General features: G+C 41.3%; 1 pseudogene; it reads right to left on the minus strand.

Moving 5' to 3' along the window:
• Gapdh-ps4 (Glyceraldehyde-3-phosphate dehydrogenase, pseudogene 4) overlaps window positions 1–22,500 on the minus strand; it is a 45,647-nt pseudogene extending 23,147 nt beyond the window's left edge.
• Between the last annotated feature and the right edge of the window lie 769 nt (window positions 22,501–23,269).

Here is a 23,269-nt window from a genome sequence, read left to right on the forward strand (position 1 = left end):
TTCCATAGACACAGGGAACACATAGATTCATACACATAAAATAAAATAAATAAATAAAAGTAAAACAGACTTCTAATTTTAAAATCCACAATGAATTACATTATGGATGTATGCATGTTCATTATACAATTCTCTCATCTTTTCCATATGTTTGAATTTTTCATAATAAAAAAATTATCATCATGCCAATAAGCAGAAAATAAAATTTATAAAGATGGTAAGTTGAGTTGAAGAAATATATTTAGAACATATGCTCTCTATGTTCAGAAACCAAGATTAAAATTACCAGCTTAATTTAGGGAAGTTTTTGTGGGGGATGTGAGAGGCATGAAAGTTTAGCGAAAATAAATCCTTCTCCGATACTGCAAATCAAAGTAACATTTATTTCCAATTGCAGTTACTTTAAAAAACCACTTATGCAGGAAATGGGGGAATATTGGTGCACCTCAACTTACATACTCATAAGCCCATTAGAAATGGGGCAGACATCCCCATGAGTTTATTGGAATTGTTTACCAGAGAATGAGTGTTTGTATGTGTGTGTGTGTGGGGAGGTGTTACTTGCAGGAGAGTAGGTAATTCAAAACCAGCTACATGACAGAAAAGTCAAACCCAGAATGGGCAACAACTTAGAAAGCTTTCTCCTTAGTTAGACCCTGTATAGTTTGTAGGCAGCTAGGACAGTTGGAAAGTCTCCATCTGTAACAGTTGTTACTGTTAATGTAATTTTGGGTAGAAGCTTTCTGAATCTTTTAAGTTTCAGGAACTTCCTGACAGTTGTGAGCTGTTTACTTCCTGAGCCTTGGCAGTGCCATTGACTTTTTGAATCTTAAGAAGCTTCTCTCTAGGATATTGTTTCAATTTAGAGGGAATTGCTACACAGCAACAGCACAGTAAATTGCTAAACTGACTGGGAGCTGGAGAGGACCTCACACCCAAGGAGGATCAATTCAAAATCATTCTACAGAATATGTACTCCTTTGACACTGTGGTGGTTTGAATGAGAATGCCTCCTATAAACCCCATGCTTGGTCTTTGGTTTGGTGGAACTGTTTGATAAGGATTAAGAGATGCAGCTTATTGGAAAAGGTATATGGGGGTGGGGAGAGAAGGGGAGGGCTGGCTTTGAGGTTTTAATGGCCCACTCCATTTCCAGTTAGTACTCTCTGCCTTGAAGTTGTGTCTCAAGATGTGAGCTGTCAGCAATGGCTCAGCACCAGCCCTACTTGCCTCCCTGCCTGTCTGCCTGCTTTCATTTCTCCCTTCAATGTTGGGCACGGAATCACCCTCTTTAAACTATAAGCCCTCAATTAAATGCTTTCTTTTATAGCATATAGATAGAAAAGACAGGCACCAACCATTCTGAGATAAAGTAATCATGAATCAAACCATGATAAGCCCAAGATTGTCATTATATCTTTATAGAAATAGTGCTCTTGCTCAAAGCTACATATTTTAGTCTTGTTTCTAGTGTCTGCTTCCCATTTGGTTATAAAAGTTCTGGGATTATAGATATGTGCCATTTTATCCAGTGGTCTTTGTTTGGGGTGTGTGTGTGTGTGTGTGTGTGTGTGTGTGTGTGTGTGTGTGTGTGTGGTGTGTGGTGTTTGTGTGTGTGTAGTGTGTGTGTGTGTGTGTGTGTGTGTGTGTGTTCAGGGCTTTGAACTTGATTCACCAGGCTTGTGTGGCAAATACTCACAGAATTGGGCCACTGCTTAATTAACACTGTTAAGTTCTGGTGCCTCAGTGGGAACTGGATATAAAAGGGGAGTGAAGACCTGTAATCTCAACACTCAGGAGGAGGCTGAGGCAGGAACTTGCCGGTTCAGGGCCAGACTGTGTTACATTTGAGACCCTGTTTCAAGAAGTCGAAGCAATAAGAACAGGATCAATAAGGATAGTAATACTGTCTCTCAGAAGTTGCCGTAATGATCAAATGATATGACAATGAGTGTTCTACAATGATCCCAGTGTATGTTCATTACAAGCTGTCCTCAAACGTCAATCACTTCAGTTCAGCAAAAGTAGCCACCAAAAGTTTTAATATAATTCATGGGCCATCTCTGAAAAAAAATACTTTTATAAAGTACAAACAAAATAAAGTGATTTGAGTTAAATTTCTTCCCTACTTTGAATATCCACTAAAGTAACTGTCAAGTTCTGTCTTTGTTGTTGGCTTTCAGGAGTGGCCTTTGGGTATTTTTCTGGAACCCCTCTTCTTTTTACATCAGCTCAGGCTCTTTCAGTCTGCCTGTAGCATTCACCTGGTCCAATTTTGCCTCCTTAGGGAGCAGAAGTGCCATCTGTCAAGTTACCCTGAAGCTGCTTGGAGCTCCAGTTTCACCAGTCACATTTTGCTGCTACCTTTCTGCTGCCTTAACTCCATCTTTTTTTTTTTTCTATAAGACTTTCAAGTGAGAACACATGGGAAACTCACTTTTACTGTCTTTCTTTTTTTCAATCTTAATGCAAACTCCACAGCCACAGAATAAATAATATAGACAATAGGAAAAAAGTCTAATGGAGATGTAGTTGATTTATTTTAGTATGCCATAGTCTTTAATGTGATTTCTTTGAATGGTTACTGCTATAGTAGACTAAACAGGCTAATGATTATAGAGGAATATAATTTATTAATGAACGAGGCATGTGATTCATGCAACAACATTTAAAAAGGAAGCCTTTACATATCAATTTAGGAAACAGTGCTTAAAGTGTTATAAATGCATGTATTTACCAGTTATCATGAAAGGAACATTGTGGGTGTTTGAGTTCTTATTAATGTAATACCTGTTTAATATATGTATATTCATGCAGAATAATTTAAGCACAGTGTCTTAGTTTGCTTTTTATTGCCTTGATAAAGGCTATGACCAAAAGCAACTTGTAGAGGAAAGGGTTTGTAAGCATTACAGGTTACAGTGTATCATTGAGAGAAGCCAAGTCAGAGAGCATGGAGGAATGCTGTTTACTGGCTAGCTCCCCCAGATTTGCTCATTTTGCTGGTTTTATATACCTCAGAACCACCTGCCTGGGGATGGCACTGTTTCCTCCTACATCAGTCATAAATCAAGAAAATGCCCCACAAGCTTGCTTGTCGATCAATATGCCGAGGGCATTTCCTCAATGATATTTCCTCTTCTTAGATGACTGCAGCTTGGGACAAGTAGACAAAAGCAGGCAAGCAAGGAAACAAACAAGCAAGCAAGCAAACAGCAGCTAATGAGGCCACATGTTATTTCTTTCTAATTGACACTGAGTAACATGACTGCAGACCACGATTTTAGCATATGCTATCACCATGAAGAGGATTCTATATTAGTGTAGCATACGTAACAGTATGAAATTTGCCCCAATGACACAATTATTTCCTTCTCCTATACCCTTTTTTGAATTCTCCAAGTTCAATATTTGGAATCAATAAGCCTTTAATCTATATTTTCTTTCTGAAACACCGTTTTCAGAAGGTATTCCTATTAGGAAGAGAAAAGCACTGACTAGGAACTAGTCGTTCAGTTTCTTCATTTACATTTCTGAAATTTTAAGTTTCTTCAAGCAAATTGATCAAAATGGGCCATTTTCTTACAAATTGGCCTAAACATTTTAAGTGCCATAAATCTCAGAATTCCTGCGTATTCTTTTATTGAGCAATGGCCCTTAAGTTATGACATCCATTGTCAAAGTCATCTTCCAAAAAATACAGTGATTTTTGAAAGAGAAACGAGATGTCTTTTAAAGTAACATAACCCTAGTGCAATTTTCTCTCCTCTTCTCTCTCTCTCTCTCTCTCTCTCTCTCTCTCTCTCTGTCTCTCTCCACCCCCCTCCCCACTCTCTTTTTGGTCTGTTTTATTTCCTAAAGGTTCTAAGTAAAGACCTCCAATTTAAAACCTATTATTCTGTTGTAGCTGCTCTCCCCTCACTCAAGTGAAACCCTGCTGTAAGCTCTGCCCTGTTATTTTCTAACTTCTTCACTTTGCTTGGCACCAGCCTATCAAATTCAAGGTCTGTGTGTGTATGATGTGCATTGGACAGAGCAGACCAGTAATTCTAAGTGTATTACACACCCACTTGTTTCCTCTTTCACAAATCCACAGGCTTCTTTTTCGTCTTGAATTCTTGCTGGTATAGCTGACTTTTGTACTGTGTTCCTTGCTGTGATGGTTAAGTTTTCAAATGGTGGAATTATCTCTGAAATAGTTATTTATCAATCATTTCATTTCTACAAGGTGCATGGAATTATACTAATGGCGTGGAATGTTACAGAGAGAGAACCGTTTCTTGCTCACTCTAATTCAAGTATATGATAGCTGCCTGATGTTCTCTGTCTAGTGCTGAGTCCCTTGGAGGCCTTATGGGCATTCTTTATCTATGTTAGCAAGTCTATTGATGCTGTCTTTGTTCAGGTCCTACCTACACCATGTTAGTGAGGCTTCATTTGAGTGCTGAGAGTTGGAGGAACTGTCTTCCTCAGAGCATTCTAATTGGCTATCCAATACCAAATGCTCAGCACTGAAAACACAAACATTCACAAACATTATATAGACTGATAATGGTGTATTCATGTATCTAGAAATATAGGTATATTATAAATATATTTCTTTCTAACACACATATACATATGTGTACACACATGCATGTCCTATCCATTGAATCAAAAGAGGCCATGAATTTGAAAGAGAGCAAGGGAGGGGTTGAATGGGAGAATTTTGAATAGGAAAGGGAAGGGAAAATGATATAATCATAATTTCAAAAACTAAATAAGTAATTTTTTTTTAAAAAGGAAGATGGCCTCTGATTTCATAGCCTCCCAGCCAGTGCTGGGGACAAAGCTTTCTGGAGAAGAACCACCAACATTTTAAAGCAGTGGTCATAAACTGAAGATAGAGAAGATATCCAAGGGGGAACGTGGCCATAAATATTTCAATAGGATCAGTTTTCAGGTCTTAATATTCAGTTTGTTCTCATTTCACCGCTGCCTGCGGCCTTGTCAGACTTGCAAAGCTCTTGCCCATCTTACCCTTTCTACATTCCCCAAAGGGAAGCTGGCACCACCTGAACCTTCACAGAGGAAGAGTCCTAAGAAGAGACCCTTTCATACTGAACCAGAGGCAAACCCAGGATTCCTTTGATAGAGAGCTTGCAGCCTTAGAACTACAGACTCAGAAAGATATTTGCATTATAATTTCATTTTTCTGAGATGAACACATGTCAATAATTATACTTTGAAGTTTTATTAGATCATTTATTAAATGATAAAGTAACAACCAAAATCAGGGGAAATGATTTTAACTATATGATGTGACATTATATAGGGCAACATTTGGTAGAAGCAGAATAAAAATATTTCAACAGCAAAAAGGAATTGCATAATCTCTCTTTTTCAAAAATGGATAGCAAGGACTTCAAGTTATTATGGTGTTTTTAGTTACATTAAACACACTCAAAGAATTGTGCAACATTTTATTTCTATACTATCAATATTTATAACATGCCAGAAATAGCATCTTTCGCAATTAATCATATGGAACTATGTTATATATCATAAATGTTCTATGATGTGTATAATTAAATAACATTAATTTGGCAATACTAGAGGAAAATATTTGAAAGCTTCTGTTCTAAAGGATAGTGGTTTTTTAAAAACAATTAATCATTTCTTCTAATATTAAAATGCATTTAATATCTAGCTAGGTGATAGCACATGCCCATAGTCCCAGGAGTTGTGAGGAATAGGAGTTTAAGGCCAGCCTTACGGTTGGCATCCAGACTGGGTTACAAGTGACCTTATCTCAAAGTAAAAGATAAATACCAAAAACAAAGGCAAAATCCTACCTGGTCTGGTCTGACTGGGTATTGAGCCTCCTCATAATAAATTAGGACAAGCTCCTATCATGGAACATTCTAGACTGTCCACGCAGATTTGTATGCCTTAAAGATTCTCAGAGAATACTTCATCAATCGCTTGGAGGAAATGGCTTTCTTTTCCTATTTTTAGTAGTTTCAGCATGATGTAATAAATTACATTCTTTCTAAATGCAGGTGTGCCCGGCTCGCCCCCTCTGGTTCTCGGGAGCTGATTGGTGCTGTCACTTTTACTTTCTTTTTTCTTTTTCTTTCTTTCTTTTTTTTTTTTTATTAACTTGAGTATTTCTTATATACATTTCGAGTGTTATTCCCTTTCCCGGTTTCCGGGCAATCATCCCCCTCCCCCCTCCCCTTTTTTATGGGTGTTCCCCTCCCCATCCTCCCCCCCTTGTTGCCCTCCCCCCAACAATCTAGTTCACTAGATGCCTAGAACAAATGAAACTCAAGACGGATGACCAAAATGTGAATGCTTCACTTTTACTTTCAAATGACAGTGTGGTTCAATTCACCAGTCACAACAGCCCCACCTTTTGGGGCCTGATACGCAGTACCATGGACAGGAAGCAGTGCCTCCTGAATTAGAAAATGGAACCTCCCAAATCTCACTACTGGGAAAAAGAAGTCCTGGCCAGCTCACGGTTCCTTGTCCTATCCTGTCAACTTGTGTAAATAAGCGAACAGTTATGGATGTGTGCAGAGGAGAAAAATCCATCAATGACACATGTAAACAGTAATTGGTGTGTGTTTGTGTGCATTTACACATATACATATAATTGCCTCAGCCATTTCAGACAATGGGTTTGATTATAATTAACACTTCAGAAGATGAACTGGCATTCACATTGTTAGAAAGAAATGCTATAAACTAAGTAGATACTCCCAGGGGATCCACAATGTTGAATCTCTGAGACAGACTTGAGTCTCATCACAAGTGTTAGAGTCAGTTCCCTGGGTTAATGCGTCCCACACAGCCAGGGACCTAGCTGTAGCCCTGGAAGAAGAACAGAATGGACTTCTTGTTATGGAAATGTGAGACAAAATGGGCTGGAGAGATGGCTCAGTGGTTAAGGGTACTGGCTGCTCTTCCAGAGGACCCAGGTTCGATTCCCAGCAACACAAGGTCTGTCTACTCCAGTTGCACAGAGTCTGGCATCCTCACATAGACATACATGCAGGCAAAACACCAATGAACATAAAATGAAATAAGAGTAAGTTTAAAAATGGAGATCACATATGTACATATACACATACGTACCTGTACACGAGTACACATTCATGTAGTTATATGTGTGTACGTATATTACATGTGCATGTATTTATGTAAAGGGATGGAAAAAGAAAAGTGGATGTTGTTAAATTCATTAGAATAAGCAGAGGAACCCCTGATCCAGGTTCACTGAGTAGGTCTCTGAAAGGAAATAGAAATAGAAAGTGAAATAATAAAGTCACACGTATTTATGCGAATGCCATTTCTGTAGCAGAGCCACACTTGCAGTCAGCCTCAAATCTGTCTTTGGACACGAGCAACTGTGCTGTGTCTAGGTGCCTGAAAAGTCCCTAGTGAAGACTGCAGACTGAGGGCGGTGACGTAGGGAGTGCAGAAGGGATGGCAGTGAGTGAGAACACTCACTTCTTCTCTCAGCACCTCTGTATTTGAGAGCTAGACAACAGCAGCATGATTCAACTACAGTTAAGGAAACTGTTGGAATAGTAATAGTGACATAGACTGCCTTTGTACCCTGGTGATGGGCAGTATGATAGCTCGATAGCTCGGGGTGTAGGCAGAAGCAACAGCCGGGTGGGTAAAGTTGGGAGAATGCAAATCAGCTCAGCCCTCATTACCATCATCACTTGACTGTGGGAGGAGAGTCCTGCTCAGGTTTTACAGTAAATGCCAGCCTTAACTGTGCTCCCTCATGCCTTGGAGCCTGGAAAATGACTCTTCTTCAAATTCTTGGGCCCCTTATCTGGTACATTAGGAGACCAGGATGATCTTCACTCTCTTTTCACTGAAAACTCATCTCCTGCCCATCAAAGTTGGCATCCCAGAAAACAGTATTTGCCATTGCAGGGTACTTAGAGAGGCATAACAGAGTTGCAGAAAGCGTGTGGACCTTGGAGCCCGTCCAACCCCTGCTTTAAGGTCCTTCGTGACGCTTACTGAGTTATGCAATCTTAGGTAAGTGGATTGATCTCTCTGAGAATTAGTTTTTGTGTCTATGAATAGGAGGACAGTGTTTCTTTATCTCCTGAAATTGCTGTGGGAAAATGAGGGGCAAGCAGCTATCTCATAAGCCAGTATGCAGTCAACCTTGGCTAGTCTTTCTCCTCAGGCTTGTGTACTTTTGGAACTGTGTCATTTTCCTCTGAGAGCAAATGCTAAATATGACCTTAATTTGGGTATGACTCACTGTGTCTCCTCCAAAACTCAGGGGCCGCCAAAGCGACAGCATGAGAGGATAGCGTTTATGGCCTGACTAGGCCACAAAGACTCCTTCCTCATGAATGAGAGTGGAGCATTTACAAGAAAGGCTTCGGGTGACACTGAGCTAGCGGCTGGCTTCCCATTTACTCTTTCATGACGGACTTTCTGAAAGCTTTCACCAGACTAAATGCTGGCACCTTGATTGTGGAATTCCAAGCCAGTAGAACTATAAGAAGTAAAAGCTCATGCTTGAGAATTTACCCACTCTCTCGTGTTTTGTAACAGCAACACAAAGGGACTAAAGCCACAATCTATTTTTGTGGTCTGTCAAATGTTTTGCTTTCCAAGCCAAGGATCCTGTCATCTGCTAAGATCTATTTCCCAGCGCTTCCCAGAGCTCAGGGCAATAATACACTGCTTCCCATGTATTCACTCAGCTTTTGAGGCGGGAGTTTAATATGGGAGGTGGACAGGGTTGGGCTCAGCCTGAAGTGCTAATGCTCTTAAGCTCTTACCAGGTGTGATGTTTTTCATGAACTAAGGTGTGGACAACGTGGCCAGGGGCTCTACTCCCTACATCTATGGAGGCCAGTGGCCATGTAAGCATGACTGTGTGGTTTGTGTGGTGTAATGTGATTTGTTAGGGTGTGAGCGGTTTATAACCATCATTTGCGAGTAAATTACTTAGCTGTATTTGTCTTTATGACTAGCTGAAGAAACTAACTTGGTGGTAGAATATAATTTATTCCTGCGAATGAGTGAGTGACCTTCACATCCCAGTCCATCTCCTCTGAGTTACGACCCATTTTTTCACTCAGAGAAATGGCCTATGTTTTAGCACTGTCCACCGTTTTCCACATGCTGTCTCACTAATTGTGTACATAAATAAAGCCAGCCTTCTAAGATGGTGATGAAAATTCTATTAACATACTAAATATCAAAATCACTCTGCTTGGTGCATCTTTCTTCTAAAGGTCTGGGAGCACCATTAACTGCGGCAAACTCTCTTGCTGCTTTGATAGTCCCCTTGGGTAGACTGAATCATAGTACTCCCATTTTACAGATGGGCAAATAAAGGCTCTTAAAGAAATACACAACCTAGGAGTGGGGCGATAACTCAGTTGGTAAAATGTTTGCTTTGTAAGTATGAAGAAGTGATTTCTATCTTTCAGTCCTCATATCAAAAACAAAAACAAAAACAAAAAAAAAACAACAACAACAACAAAAAAACCCAAGGAAATAATTTGGAAGTGGTGCAGCCTACTTAATGCTGGTGCTGAAGAAACAGACAGATGGATCCCTGAGTCTTGCTGGACAGCCAGCCTGGTCTCCATGACAAGTGTCTTAGTTAGGGTTTTACTACTATGAACAGACACCATGACCAAGGCAACTCTTATAAGGACAACATTTAATTGGGGCTGGCTTATAGCTTCAGAGGTTCAGTCCATTTTCAACAATGCTGGAGTGTGGCACTGTACAGGCACCCATGGTGCAGGAGGAGCTGAGAATTCTACATCTTCATCTGAAGGCTGCTAGGAGAAGACTGATTGAGGGAGGGTCTCATTGACTACCCCCACAGTGACACATTTCCTCCAACAATGCCACACTCCCTGGGCCGAGCATATTCAAAACCACCACAAGTCTAGACCAATGAAAAACCCTGTTTCAAAGAGCCAGATGGACAGCAGCAACAGACAGCTGAGGTTCTCTTACCTAGACACCCCCTCACCCTCACACATGGGAACATACACACTTTTAGCTCACAGCTTGAAGTGAGGTAGTCACAGCCACAGGAATCTTCACAGTGAAGAAGCAGCGAGAGATGGGTATTTGCCCTCGGCTCACTTTTCCCTTTTTGTATAACCCAGGATCTCATCCAGAGAGTAACGTTCATTATCCACAGTGGACAGGTCTTCCTGAAACTGTTAACTTCCATAGGAATGTCCAGAAAGTCCATTCCCGGGTGATTCATAACCTCAGTTTAACAGTACCATGTCAGGCAGAGACTGATCATTGTAACGCTCAACTCTCTCCTCCTCAATTTTAATTGTCTTCTGGGAAATTCAGCAGTAGGTAATTTCACTGTTTTAGTGAGGTCCCAAGTCATCTCTACATAGTTCAAGTTGTGAGAGTTGTAACTGTACTGTATGCAACCCAAGAGAGTCTTTGACAACAGTTAGCAGGCCCAGAGAGAGAGAGAGAGAGAGAGAGAGAGAGAGAGAGAGAGAGAGAGAGAGAGAGAGAGAGAGAGAGAGATGTGGATGGCAAGATGCCAGGTGGGGCTCCTTCCAGTCTTTCTTTCTCTGTCCTGACAATCTCCTTTTGATTTTATGATTTTTAAACATCATTTCATTTGGGGTATCCTGAGAATCAAACAATTAATTCCTGAAGGCTAGTCCAGTATCACCTCCACTCAGTTTCTAAAATTTAAGACAGGCTTAGTGATATTTGAGTTGTTCTCGTCAAGTTAAGAGACTGGCGAGTACTTGAGGCCCTAGTGTGAGATACTTGTGAGGCCCTAGTGTGAGTTTTCCTTTTCCCAGGCTACAGACATTCACCTGTGACAACTGCTAACTCTCAGAATAGTGTCGAGGCATCCAGGAGCTCGTGGGTTCTGGGGAGTCAGGCAACAGTGAGTATGTATGTTGGTCACAGTGCACGCTAGGGAGGAGAGCACTTTGCTAAAGAAACCACAAAAGTTCCTTTGGGTCCACAGGGTCATGCCCACCAAGGAAATCATTCCGAGCTTTTAAAGAAAAGAATTGGGAAACATTAAAGTCAAAATCGGCAGGAAAAGGACTTTGTACGTGAAAGCATGACACAAAATACGTCTCACAAATTTCAAGTGCAAGTAGAGGTCTTCCTAGAAGCGTGTCAACCTCTCAGAAGAAGGAAGCAGAGAACTAGAACAGTCATTAGGGTTCTAGAAAGTTACTCCCTGGGAAACTTTCTGCTCCATGCTGTGTTGGTGGGTAAGTTCCTAAGGTGGAAGTCTTTCCAATTCTGCATACGGTGCATGTTCCTAGGGTTGAGGTCTTGCTAACTCTGAAAGAGGTGCCTTGTCTTCCTTGAATATGTATTTCCCAAAGAATGAATACTGCGACCCATTTACACAGTTCTCTTACTTCTCTACCATTCCGTACTTCCCGTCTTCCGCAGGGGAGTCAGTGTGAAAGCCACACTGAGCGTTGAGTGGTTTTCAAAGGACTTCACAGGCTTTTAAGTTGATGGAAACTGGAAGGACTGATGGTTATTTCTTACGTGAAAAGGAGGGCTGACGGAATGAACGAGCAAGTAAAACTACCTGCTGCCCAGACCTGACCACTGGAGTTTGATCCCTGAATCCTATGGTGGAGGGAGACAACTGACTCTCAGAAGCTGTCCTCGGCTTCTCTGACACACATGTGCATCCATACACACAACACCCCTGCATGGCAGTAAGGAAATAAATATGATAAACAGCAAAAACGCTGTGGGACTTGCTGGCTATCCAAATGATGAGGAGAAGAGTTATTTCTGGACTCTTGCTTTCATTTTCAGACTGAAAGGTTCCAGAGAAAGAATGGAGTACTTTTCAGAATGATATATTTAGTTGAGTCAAAAACAATCGCAAGTGGAATTCGAGGAAAAAGCAGATTATTGCCCAGATGGAGCACCAAACAAAGGACAATGGGAATCAAGCACACACATGACTGGAGCTCAGGACAGGAAGCATCATAGAGAATCTCCCAACATAGAAGGCATGCAAGAGGATGTGATGAGAAGGGTCCAGAATGATGTCCGTTGGGTAGGAGACTGATATGATGCTAGAAAGCAGATGCACAGGTGAATGGTTTATATGGCATGTGGTAGAAAAAGGCCAAAGTTGTCCTTGGAAAATTTCAGAACAGTAACTTGGGAACAAAAGTGTGTTCTCACCAAGTATGGAGTTCATAAACCCAGGAGCGCAAGCATAACCAAGAGTGAACAGGTAAGGTTTAAAAGAGCAAACAAGGGACTTAAAACATTTTATCAAAGGGTAGCTTGCTGATAACGATGGAGTTTAGCATGTGCAAGGCTCTGGCCTTGAACTACAAGACTTATTCCTACTGATGATGGTGGGGCAAGACTGTTGAAATTGTTTGGCCTACCTGAGACTTGAGAGAAATGTTTTTTTTTTATTTATTTATTTATTTATTTATTTATCTATTTATTTTATATATGTGAGTACATTGTAGTTGTCTTCAGACACACCAGAAGAGGGCATCAGGTCTTATTACAGATGGTTGTGAGCCACCATGTGGTTGCTGGGAATTGAACTCATGACCTCTGGAAGAGCAGTCGGGTGCTCTTAACCACTGAGCCATCTCTCCAGCCCAAAGATTTATTTATTTTATGTATTTGTATGCTCCATCTGCATGTACACCTGCATGCCAGAAGAGGGCACCAGATCATACTACAGACGGTTGTGAGTCAGCATGTGGTAGCTGGGATTTGAACTCAGGACCTCTGGAAGAGCAGTACCCTTAACCACTGAGCCATCTCTCCAGCCAAGAGAAATGTTAATAAAGCAGAGTTTTAAGTGACATTTCCAATTAAACACAGGCTGTAACATAGAGTCAGTATAACAAGTGGCAGGAAACAGAACAGCTCTCCTCAGATTTTACTTTGGATTATGATTTACAGAAAGGGATTTTCAATGGAAAAGTAAGTAGAGACTAGAGATGTTGACACTTTCAGATAGGGAACAGAGAGCAAAGAACATGTAACATTTGACTCAAACCTGGTCCACTGGCTCTCAAACATGCCTGCGCATTACAACTGCAGAAATTTTGAAAAATACTTATAGGGATTCTGGTTTAATTAGTCCAAAGTGAGGACCCAGGCAGGGATGTATTAAAAGGACCTCCCTGAGGACTCTAATACAGAATCATCTTTGAAACTCAGTGTCCTGGATAAATGAACTATATACCAAAATTCACAAGGAACTCATGGGTGTTACAGGTGAGGAACTGGAGATGTGTCAGGGATTGGACACATTGTTATCATTGTTGTGTTTTTAATGTAGAAAATGTGGATTTTGGAGATTAGAAAACAAAAGGATTGGCTTTCTTCCTAAATACATTCTGCGAGGAAGTGATGTGTGGCCTGAGAAAGATAGCAGTGATTCATCTATCAGTTAGGGCAGACATTTTAGACCATTTTGAAATCACTGTGTGTGTGTGTGTGTGTGTGCGCATGTGTTTTATATGAACATATCAAGAGAAATTCAGTGCCTTTCAGTGATTGATTCAACAACATACCTAATAAGAGTTTTAAGAGTTTTGTGTCTGGGGCTGTGGTGATGTCTTAGTGGCTAAGAGAGCTTGATGGTTTTAGAGACCCAAAGTTTGGTTTCCAGTCCTTGTATCAGACAGATAGTTCATAAACACTGTAACATTAGCTCTAGAAGATCCAACACCCCTTCTGGTCTCTGTAGACACCTCCACTCACAACCACATACCTACATAGAACATAGACAAATGTAATTAAAAGTAAAATAAAATCTTTTTTTTTTTAACATGAGCTTTGAGCTTAGTGTAACGGTTTTGTTGGTACAAATTATGGACCTTTGGGTATCCATGGTAACAGCACAGAGGACTCACTAAAAGCAGTTGCCACACGGAAGCAAAGCAGACAAGGCCTATTCTCATTAGCCAAGCCCTAGCTTGAACCAGAATCACTCTGCTTTCAACTGTTTGTATTTCCTCATTTTGAAAGAGATGTTATTTCAATCAAGTTATTAGCAAAATTAAAACTCCCTCTCCTCACTTTAAAAGCCAATAAAGTGCTGACAGTGAGCTTACTGTAGGTTTGGCTAGACAGCCAGTACAAGCCATCTAGTATCTGCTTTCTTACACTCTTGGTCATGACCTATCTGGGCTTCTTGAACATTTGGCAATAGTGAAAGGTTTTTAACATGTGAAAAGCTCAAATCAAACAAACAATCAAAGCACAATGTGTAATGAACATGGGTGGCTCCTTGCAGTGCTTGTCATGGGACTTCCCTGCAGCCTTGGTTCTGAACGCACCTTATATACAGTGTGCAAATGCATGCGTCATCACGCCACAGATCACCAGTAGATGCCTCTACTCCTCTGTGGCAGCTTGGAGATCCCACGTATTGAATTGAAGGTTTTGTTTTTTCCCAGTAGACATACAGTTTTATTCTCTTATCGTAATGCTTTAGTAAGAGAAAACAAAGGCTCAATACTTCCTTTCCATTAGTTCTCAGCTTGCATCAAGTTGGAACTGTATTGTGTGAGAATGCTCGATTTCAGAAGTGAGTTGCTGCCTTGAGTCTCTTTTAACACACAAACTCATTAAATGAGTTTTGGCTTGAGATAGCTGCCACGTTTCCAACAATTCCTGAAATGGGCCTCAACATGCCTCTGTCATTTTATATTATACATTTATGCAAGCGGCATTCTCAGCACTGACGAGTATAAAGTCGAAAACATTGACCGACTCTGTAAACTGTTAAAGATGTTCTGTGCCCTGCAGTATCAAATGTTCAGCCAGGATTTAATTCTTTATGTCAAAATAAGCAAACAAACCCATCTCATTAGTGAACCCATTTACTTTCTTCTTTAAATGGTGACTGCTTTTTAAAAAGAAATTCCTTCGTGATTTCTTTTTAGTAGATGTTCGATTTGCATACTCATTTTATGTACCTATACACCCAACTGTAGGTTAAAGACTCAGATGAGAGGAGGCTGAGGGTGGAAAAGTTTAAGAAGCCTTTATCTAGGTATCAGAATCAAGAATAAAATCACTCCATCAGATAAAAACTCGGGACCAAAATTGAAAGGATTTTTGTGTTTGCAGTTTTATTTTTCATTTTAAGGGACATATTAGTGTGATTGCTCCAAGTCTGATTTTCCTGACCAATGCATTTTAAGGGAGAAGGGGTCTAATTTGGCTCACAGTTCCAGGCTCCAGTCCATCACAGTGGGGAAGCCAGTGGCCTGAGCTTGTGGCTTTGTATCCACGGTCAAGAAGGCAGAAAGATGCCAGGATCTTCTACCCAGGGAATGGTCCAGCTCATAGTCAACACAGACCTTTCCATATCAATTAATGTAATCAAGGTTTCCCCCACAGTGTGCTTGGAGCGCCATCTCTCCAGGGACTCTGGTTTCTGTGTAGATGAAAGTTGTCATACCCATCACATGTCAGTGTAACAAAAGATCACAGTTGGGGGTAGCATAAACAACAAATGTTCATTTCTCATTATTCTATTTTTTCCCCCTACGAGGCAGAATGTACACCCTGGTGGCGTTTATTTGTCTTATATTTGCATCCGTTCCATCATGGAGCCCCAACCTCACTGAAACCCATCTCCAAATCTGACTGCATCAGAGCAAGGCAGGCAGAGCGTTAGATATGTGGTGATTAAGGGCACTGAGGTTGTATCCTGGTAGGCGATCTGACAGTCAAATGCCCAATTGGATTAGACATCTTTGAAGTTACAGCTCTGGGTTAGCCTGGCATATCATATTCAGTAGAAAAATAACAAAGAGACCCTGTTCCCATAAGATGAAAGGCAAGGGCTGGCCTACATCGTCCTCTGAGGTCTGTGTGCACTTTTTGGCTCATGCTTATTGTCACTCATGTACAGATGTGTACATACACATAGATGCACACAAACATATTACATGTATGCATGTGCATACACCACACACACACACACACACACACACACACACACACACACACACACACGATTAAATATTTAGTAGAAAGAGACTAAGGTTCCAGGGCACCTTTCCAACTGCTACAAACGTGCCCCAACAAAGCATCTAACCTGGATCTGAACCTGGTCGTGATATCATTTCAATGTGGTTTTGTTCCCACTGTGGGCTTTATATGAGGAACATGGAGGGAAAAAAATACCTTAAAAGGGAGATCTGGCTCACCATGATTTGGGAGAGCAAAAGAGATGACCTCATCAATATGCTACCATCTCTTAAATATTCATGAAACACCCCTTACAAATAGCAGGCTGAAAATTGCCCATTCCTGGAGCCAGCTTGCTCCAAGCTGTCTGGAGTGTTCTATCACTTTACTTTGCTTTGCTAAATAAATTTATGCTTAAACAAGCTCTCTTGGCTGAACTTTTTCCTTTAACAAGAAAGGAATCAAGCCAAACCCCAGCCTGGCAACAGGTTAGGAGTTCAATATTTGAATTTTGCGGACAGGGTCACAAATACTCAGTCCATAACAGTGAGTAAATATTAAAGTTCTGCTGTCAGCTTATAAAAAGGTGCTTTATACAAATATAGGATTTAGTATCTATTCATGTGCAAAAGCTCTGAGATACACATGATCAAAACGTATTCCAAGTACCTAAAAGGAGATGATAACAGTAAGAGCCAACAGGACACCCTGTGGACTCATCTGCCCCGTAATTGTGAGACTATGAGAGAGTCCTCCTTAATATCCCTGAACTCTCCTCCTGGGTCTTGAAGTCCCCAGGAGACACCATTTATGTGTTTTTAAAACCCATCCATCAGCTATCTTTTGAGGATAATGGCATTCGTTTCTCCTTAGATTCTTGTCTGAATTGTGGGGTTAGGTTTCCATTGGTGTTTAGTGGAATGGAATCTCCTTGCTGAGCGGTTGGACACTGGGCTGCTCTGGCCTGGTGTCCCAAGCTCCCCGCACTAAATCACCCATTCCCTCAGCTCCTGTACATTTTTCTGAGTGAAGTTGCTTAGCTGTCAGACCTCTTCAGGAATTACACTTGGGAGGCCTCTTCCAAGGTTGAGCTCCTTTGGGTGACCTGCTCTGAATGCTAACCCCTGTGCCGTGATGAGAGGGTGGGTATAAATGGTCTTTGTCCTTCGGAACAAGCTGACGGCACCTTCTCCATTCTGAGTCTTTCCCTTGTAAGTCCTCTGCTGGGACTGCATGCTACTCCATTTCCTCTACTCCGTTCCACTTCCTACATTCTGCCCATAGGTGTTCATCTGGAGAACAAGCCCTACTATGCTTTCTCCACAACAACGTGCCTCCCGGGGGAGGGGGGAGCCAAATGAACTGTTTCCCAGCCATACACAGAAGATCCAGCGTTGAAAAGGTGATTCCTCTGTTTTTGTCTTTTAAAAACATGCACAAAACAAGGTAGGAACTCATTTACTATTTGGCTGACTATTTAGGTAGCATGTACCATGTTCTGCAGATGCTCCCTTGTTTCTGATCAAACCAAAAGGAAGGACCCAGAAAATATGTCATGATGACAGTGCAAAGCAACATCGTGGCAAGTTACAAGCTTCTGATAGGCAGTGCTTTGAAGCAAAAGTGTGGGCTAGAGTATTTATTTATAAAGTGATGAAGTCAGAGAGGAGACCCAGAATATTTGGGATGAGATAATCTTACATATTTTCCAGTTTTGACCTCCAATAGAAGGGGAAGAAACTGCATCTCAGAAATACAAGATGATTTCCCCTGAAGTTAAACAGCTGAAATAGTAATCAGACTGGAAGGACCAGGCAAGCTTTAGACAGACAACAGAGAAATCACCCTGGTTATCTTGGTTGTCAGAATGGTTATCAGTCATGGTTGTCCCTGCTGGGCAGTGTGACCTGAACCTTACACAAGATACTGTCCTCTGAGATCCCCTGGACTCTGTGCATGGTTACAGGAAGCAGTCCCCTGGGTGGAATATGAACCCCTCACACGGCTGGTGTCTTCTTACCTACAAACTTGCCATTTGTCTTCAAGTTTCTCATCCCCGGGGCTCTTCGAGAGCAAAGGCCACAAATCTCTTCTTCACGTGATCCCGATGTCATTTGAAACATGACATTATAGCTCCCTTCTTCAATTCACCCTTCCTTTGGTGTAGCGTGATTTAAATATCCCCACTAGCTCTGTGATATGGTTTACAGCAGTAGTATTTCAAGCTGACTTTTCATCAGAGGCCTGGAAGGTGATTCACAACGATAGGAGCCGTTCTCTTCTGGCTGGGATTCAGAGATCAAATGAAGGCCGTGCAGGAGGGTCCTCACACAGGAGCCTCCACCACTCTTGTTGAATGAGTCATTATTGGTAGAAAAGACAAGTCTGCAGGGTCTTTGAGAAACATTCAACTAGACTTCAGTGATACTAGATGGAGGCAATTATAATTGTTTTACAAGAGGGGGCAACTTGCTAGTTGTTGGCATTGTGCTTGCTTTCCACTACTGGGCCTGGCCCTGTAGTTTGAGAGGGCTATGATTTCTTTAACTGAATTTTTATTAGTCATCTATTCTATATCTTGAATTTATAACTTATCAAGTAAAGAAGTAATTATGTGAAGATAAGACTAAAGGAAAAATCTATTGCTGCACAATGAATACATATCTATTTATCTATATCTATCTATCTATCTATCTATCTATCTATCTATCTATCTATCTATCTATCTATCTATCTGTATTCCCTTTTAAGCCTTTTCATATGCATGTGGGCAAGGCTAGAGACATACAATTATTTCTTTCAGTCTCCACTATGTGTATTTTCTGTATCTTTTTTATTTATAAATCATTTTATGTGTTTACATTTCAAATGTTGTCCCCCTTCCCAGACTCCCCTCCACAAACTCCCACCACCCTCTTACCTTTGCCTCTAAGAGGGTGCTCCCTGACTCACCCATTCTAGGGCATGAAGCCTCCACAGGACCAAGCACCTCCTCTCCCACTAATGCCAGACGAGGCAGTCCTCTGCTACATGTATATCAGGAGTCATGGACCAACCTGGGTATACTCTTGGTTGGTGGTATTCAGTTGCTATAATATGTGGGCTTTCTGTTGTTTTTGTTGTTACTGAAGATCAGCCTTAGTCCATGGTGATCTGATAGAATGCATGGGATTATTTCAATCTCTTTGAATCTGTTGAGGCTTGTTTTGTGTCAAATTATATGGCTAATTTTGGAGAAGGTACCATGAGATCCTGAGAAGATGGTATTTTCTTTTGTTTTAGGGTTAGATGTTCTGTAGATAGCTGTTAAATCCATTTGGTTCATTACTTTTGTTAATTTTACTGTGTCTCTGTTTAGTTTTTGTTTCTAACAAAAAGTTTTGGAGTTTTGATCTCTCCATTGGTGTCAGTGGGGTATTGAAGTCTCCCAATATTATTGTGTGAGGATCAATGAATGTTTTGAGCCTTAGTAACATTTTTTATTTGTAAATGTGGGAGTCCTTGCATTTGGGGCAAAGATGTTCAGAATTGAGAGTTCATCATGTTTGATTTTTCCTTTGATAAATATCAAGTCCTTCCCCAGTTCGTTTGATAACTTTTAGTTAAAAGTTTACTTTTGGGGTTGGGGATTTAGCTCAGTAGTAGAGTGCTTGCCTAGCAAGCACAAGGCCCTGGGTTCGGTCCCCAGCTCCGAAAAAAAAAAAAGAAAGAAAAAGAAAAAAAGTTTACTTTATTGGCTATTAGAATGGCTCCTCCAGTTTTTTTCTTGTGACCATTTGCTTGGAAAAAAATTTGCAGCCTTTTAGTCTGAGGTAGGGTCTGTCTTTGTCACTGATGTGTGTTTCTTGTATACAACAAAAAACACTAGGTCCTGTTTATGTATCCAGTCTGTTACCTTGTGTCTTTTTATTTCAGAATTGAGTAAATTGATGTTGAGAGATATTAAAGATGAAGAAAACTTCCTGTTATTTTTTGTTGTTAGTGCTGACATTATGTTTGTGTGGTTCTCTTCTTTGGGGTTTACTGTGAGATGATTAATTTCCAAGATTTTCTAACTCTTAGAGTCTCTATAGAAATCTGATGCAATTCTGAGAGGTCTGCCTTTACATGTTACTTGGTCTTTTCCCCTTATTACTTTTAATATTCTTTCTTTGTTCTATGCATTTAGTGTTTTGATTATCATGTGATGGGATGAATTTCTTTTCTGGCTGAATCTATTTCGTGTTCTCTGGGCTTCTTGTACATTTATGACCATCTTTCTCTTAAGGTTAGGAAAGTTTTCTTTTATGATTTTTGCCAAAGATATTTCGTGACCCTTTGCATTTGGAATCTTCTCTTTTTTCTATTCATATTATTCTTAAATTGGGTCTTGTCTTTGTGTCCTGGATGTTTTGGGTTAGAGGCTTTTTACAGTTTGTATTTTCTTTGCCTGTTGTGTCAGTACCTTCTATGGTGTCTTCTACACCTGAGATTCTTTTTTCAATCTCTTGCATTCTCTTGGTGATGCTTGATTCTGCAACTACTGATCTCTTTCCTAGGTTTTCCATCCCTAGCGTTGCCTTGCTTTGTGATTTCTTTATTGTTTCTATTTCCATTTTTAGAACCTGGATGGTTTTTTTTTCAACTCTTTCATGTGTGCAATTGTGTTTTCCTGCATTTCTTTAAGGGATCTGTATGTTTCCTCTTTAAATACTTATGGCTGTTTACTTGTGCTCTCCTGTATTTCTTCAAGGGAGTTATTTATGTCCTCCTTAAAGTCCTCTTTTATTTTCATGAGATTGTATTTTGGGTCAGAGTCTTGCTTTTCAGGCGTGTTATGTTATCCAGGGCTTGCTGTGGTGGGAGAGCTGGGTTCTGATGGTGCCAAGTGCCATTGCTTTCTGTTGCATATGTTCTTGTGCTTGCCTCTCACCATCTGGTTATCTCAGGTGTTAACTGGCCTTGCTATCCCTGACTGGATTCTGTCCCTTTTGTGAGCCTGGTTATGTAGGAGCACCTGGGGAGCAAGCTGTCTCTGGGTGTGGGAGGGTGTTGGAGTGGCCTGAGCAAGTTGTAGGCTGGAATGGAAAATGTGTCTCTGGTAAGACAGGGCAGGGTAGGGCATGGCAGGGCAGATAGTTTCCACCTCTGCTGGGCCCTGTGGGGGTCCCAGTTAGACCAGTTATTAGGGAAGGGGTAGTGTCTCACCTGTGAGCCTGGCTGTGTTGGAGCACCTGGGAGTCAAGTTTTCTCTGGGTGTGGGAGGGTGTTGGAGCACCAGCTCTGCCCTGGGCTAAGTTGTGGGCCTAAAGGAAGATGTGTCTCTGTCAGGGCAGGGTGGTTAGGGTCTGCCCTTTCTGTATCTTTTTATTAAGTCTCTACACTAAACAAAGCTACTAGGGACTAAACCACCTACCAAAGACTACAAATGGAGGGACCCATGGCTCCAGCTGCATATGTAGCAGAGGATGGCCTTGTCTGGCATCAGTGGGAGGGGAGCCCCTTGGTGCTGTGGAGGTTTGATGACCCAACATGGGGGAATGCTAGGGGTGTGTGGGTGGGGGAGCACCTCATAGAGGCAGGGGGAGGGGAGAAGGCATAGGAGATTTGTGGAAGGGAAACTCAGAAGGGAGATAACATTTAAAATGTAAATAAATAAAATAACCAATAATAAAAAAGAAAAAGTAAACAAACTTTTTTTTTGTGGGCCCTCGGATGCCTGCTTCACCACCTTCTTGATGGCATCATACTTGGCAGGTTTCTCCAGGCAGCATGTCAGATCCACAATGGATACATTTCAGGTAGGAAAATGGAAGGCCATGCCAGTGAGCTTCCCATTCAGCTTTGGGATGACCTTGCCCACAGCCTTGGCAGCACCAGTGGATGCAGGGATGATGTTCTGGGCTGCCTCACGGCCATCACGCCACAGCTTTCCAGAGGGGCCATCCACAGTCTTCTGAGTGGCAGTAATGGCACGGACTGTGGTCATGAGTCCTTCCACGATGCCAAAGTTGTCATGGATGACCTTGGCCAGGGGGGCTAAGCAGTTGGTGGTGCAGGATGCTTTGCTGACAATCTTGAGGGAGTTGTCATATTTCTCATGGTTTACAGCCATCACAAACATGGGGGCATCGGCCAAAGGGGCAGAGATGATGATCCTTTTGATCCCAAAAGGGGCAGAGATGATGATCCTTTTGACCCCACCCTTCAAGCGAGCACCAGCCTTCTCCATGATGGTGAAGACGCCATGACATACTCAGCACCAGCGTCACCCCATTTGATGTTAGCGGGATCTCGCTCCTGGAAGATGGTGATGGGCTTCCGGTTGATGACAAGCTTCTCATTCTCAGCCTTGACTGTGCCGTTGAACTTGCCATGGGCAGAGTCATACTGGAACATGCAGACCATGTAGTTGAGGTCAATGAAGGTGTCATTGATGGCAACAGTGTCCACTTTGCCAGATGCAGAGAAGAAGGCAGCCCTGGTAACTAGGTGCCCAATACGGCCAAATCCATTCACGCCGACCTTCACCATCTTGTATGGGACCAGGCTGGTACTGCAGGAGAAGATGCGGCTGTCTCTGGAACAGGGAAGAGCAGAGAGCCAAAGGAAACAAACTTAATGAAGCATTCAGAGTCTATTTGATTACTCTCCTGTTTACAGTTTGTTTTCCTTAAAGATAATGCTCTGAGGAACATCTTCATTATTTGAGTTTTCCTACATATTGGATTATTTCTTCAGAAGTAATTCCCGGAAGAAGGACTAATTTTTAAAGTGTTGTGATTCGTGCAACATATTTGAATTCCAGAAAAAAAAAAAGCATTAATTCATGTGCTCTTCCCAGCTCTGGTTAATTGCACTGACTGCTTTTGGAGAATACCTTGGTCCAGTTCCCAGTTTCCCCACGTAGCAGCTCACAGTCATCTGTTACTTCAGTTTCAGGGGATCAAATGTCCTCTTTTGGGATCCATTTGATCACATATAAAGAAGCAGGTAAACACACATACAATTTAAAAAAATATTTAAAGTAATAAATGCATCAATTTGCAATTCTTTTGAATACTATTTATTAGATAAAAGAAACATTATTAATGAAGAAACAACTGGTCAAAGTGTATAAAATAAGTCTCAGTAGAGTGCTCAGCCACTCACTGTACATCTGAATCATACCTCACTTCCACAAAGCTCAGAAGAACCACTATGAAAGAAGATGAGGAGAGACTGGAAGGATCAGAGATCAGCGAGGATAATTGGAGGTGACTAGTGTCTTCAGGGCATAGGAGGACTTTGTACTCAAAAACTC

This window comes from Rattus norvegicus, chromosome 3 (genome assembly GCF_021556685.1).
Source record: "Rattus norvegicus strain SHRSP/BbbUtx chromosome 3, alternate assembly SHRSP_T2T, whole genome shotgun sequence".
NCBI classification, from domain to species: Eukaryota; Metazoa; Chordata; class Mammalia; order Rodentia; family Muridae; genus Rattus; species Rattus norvegicus.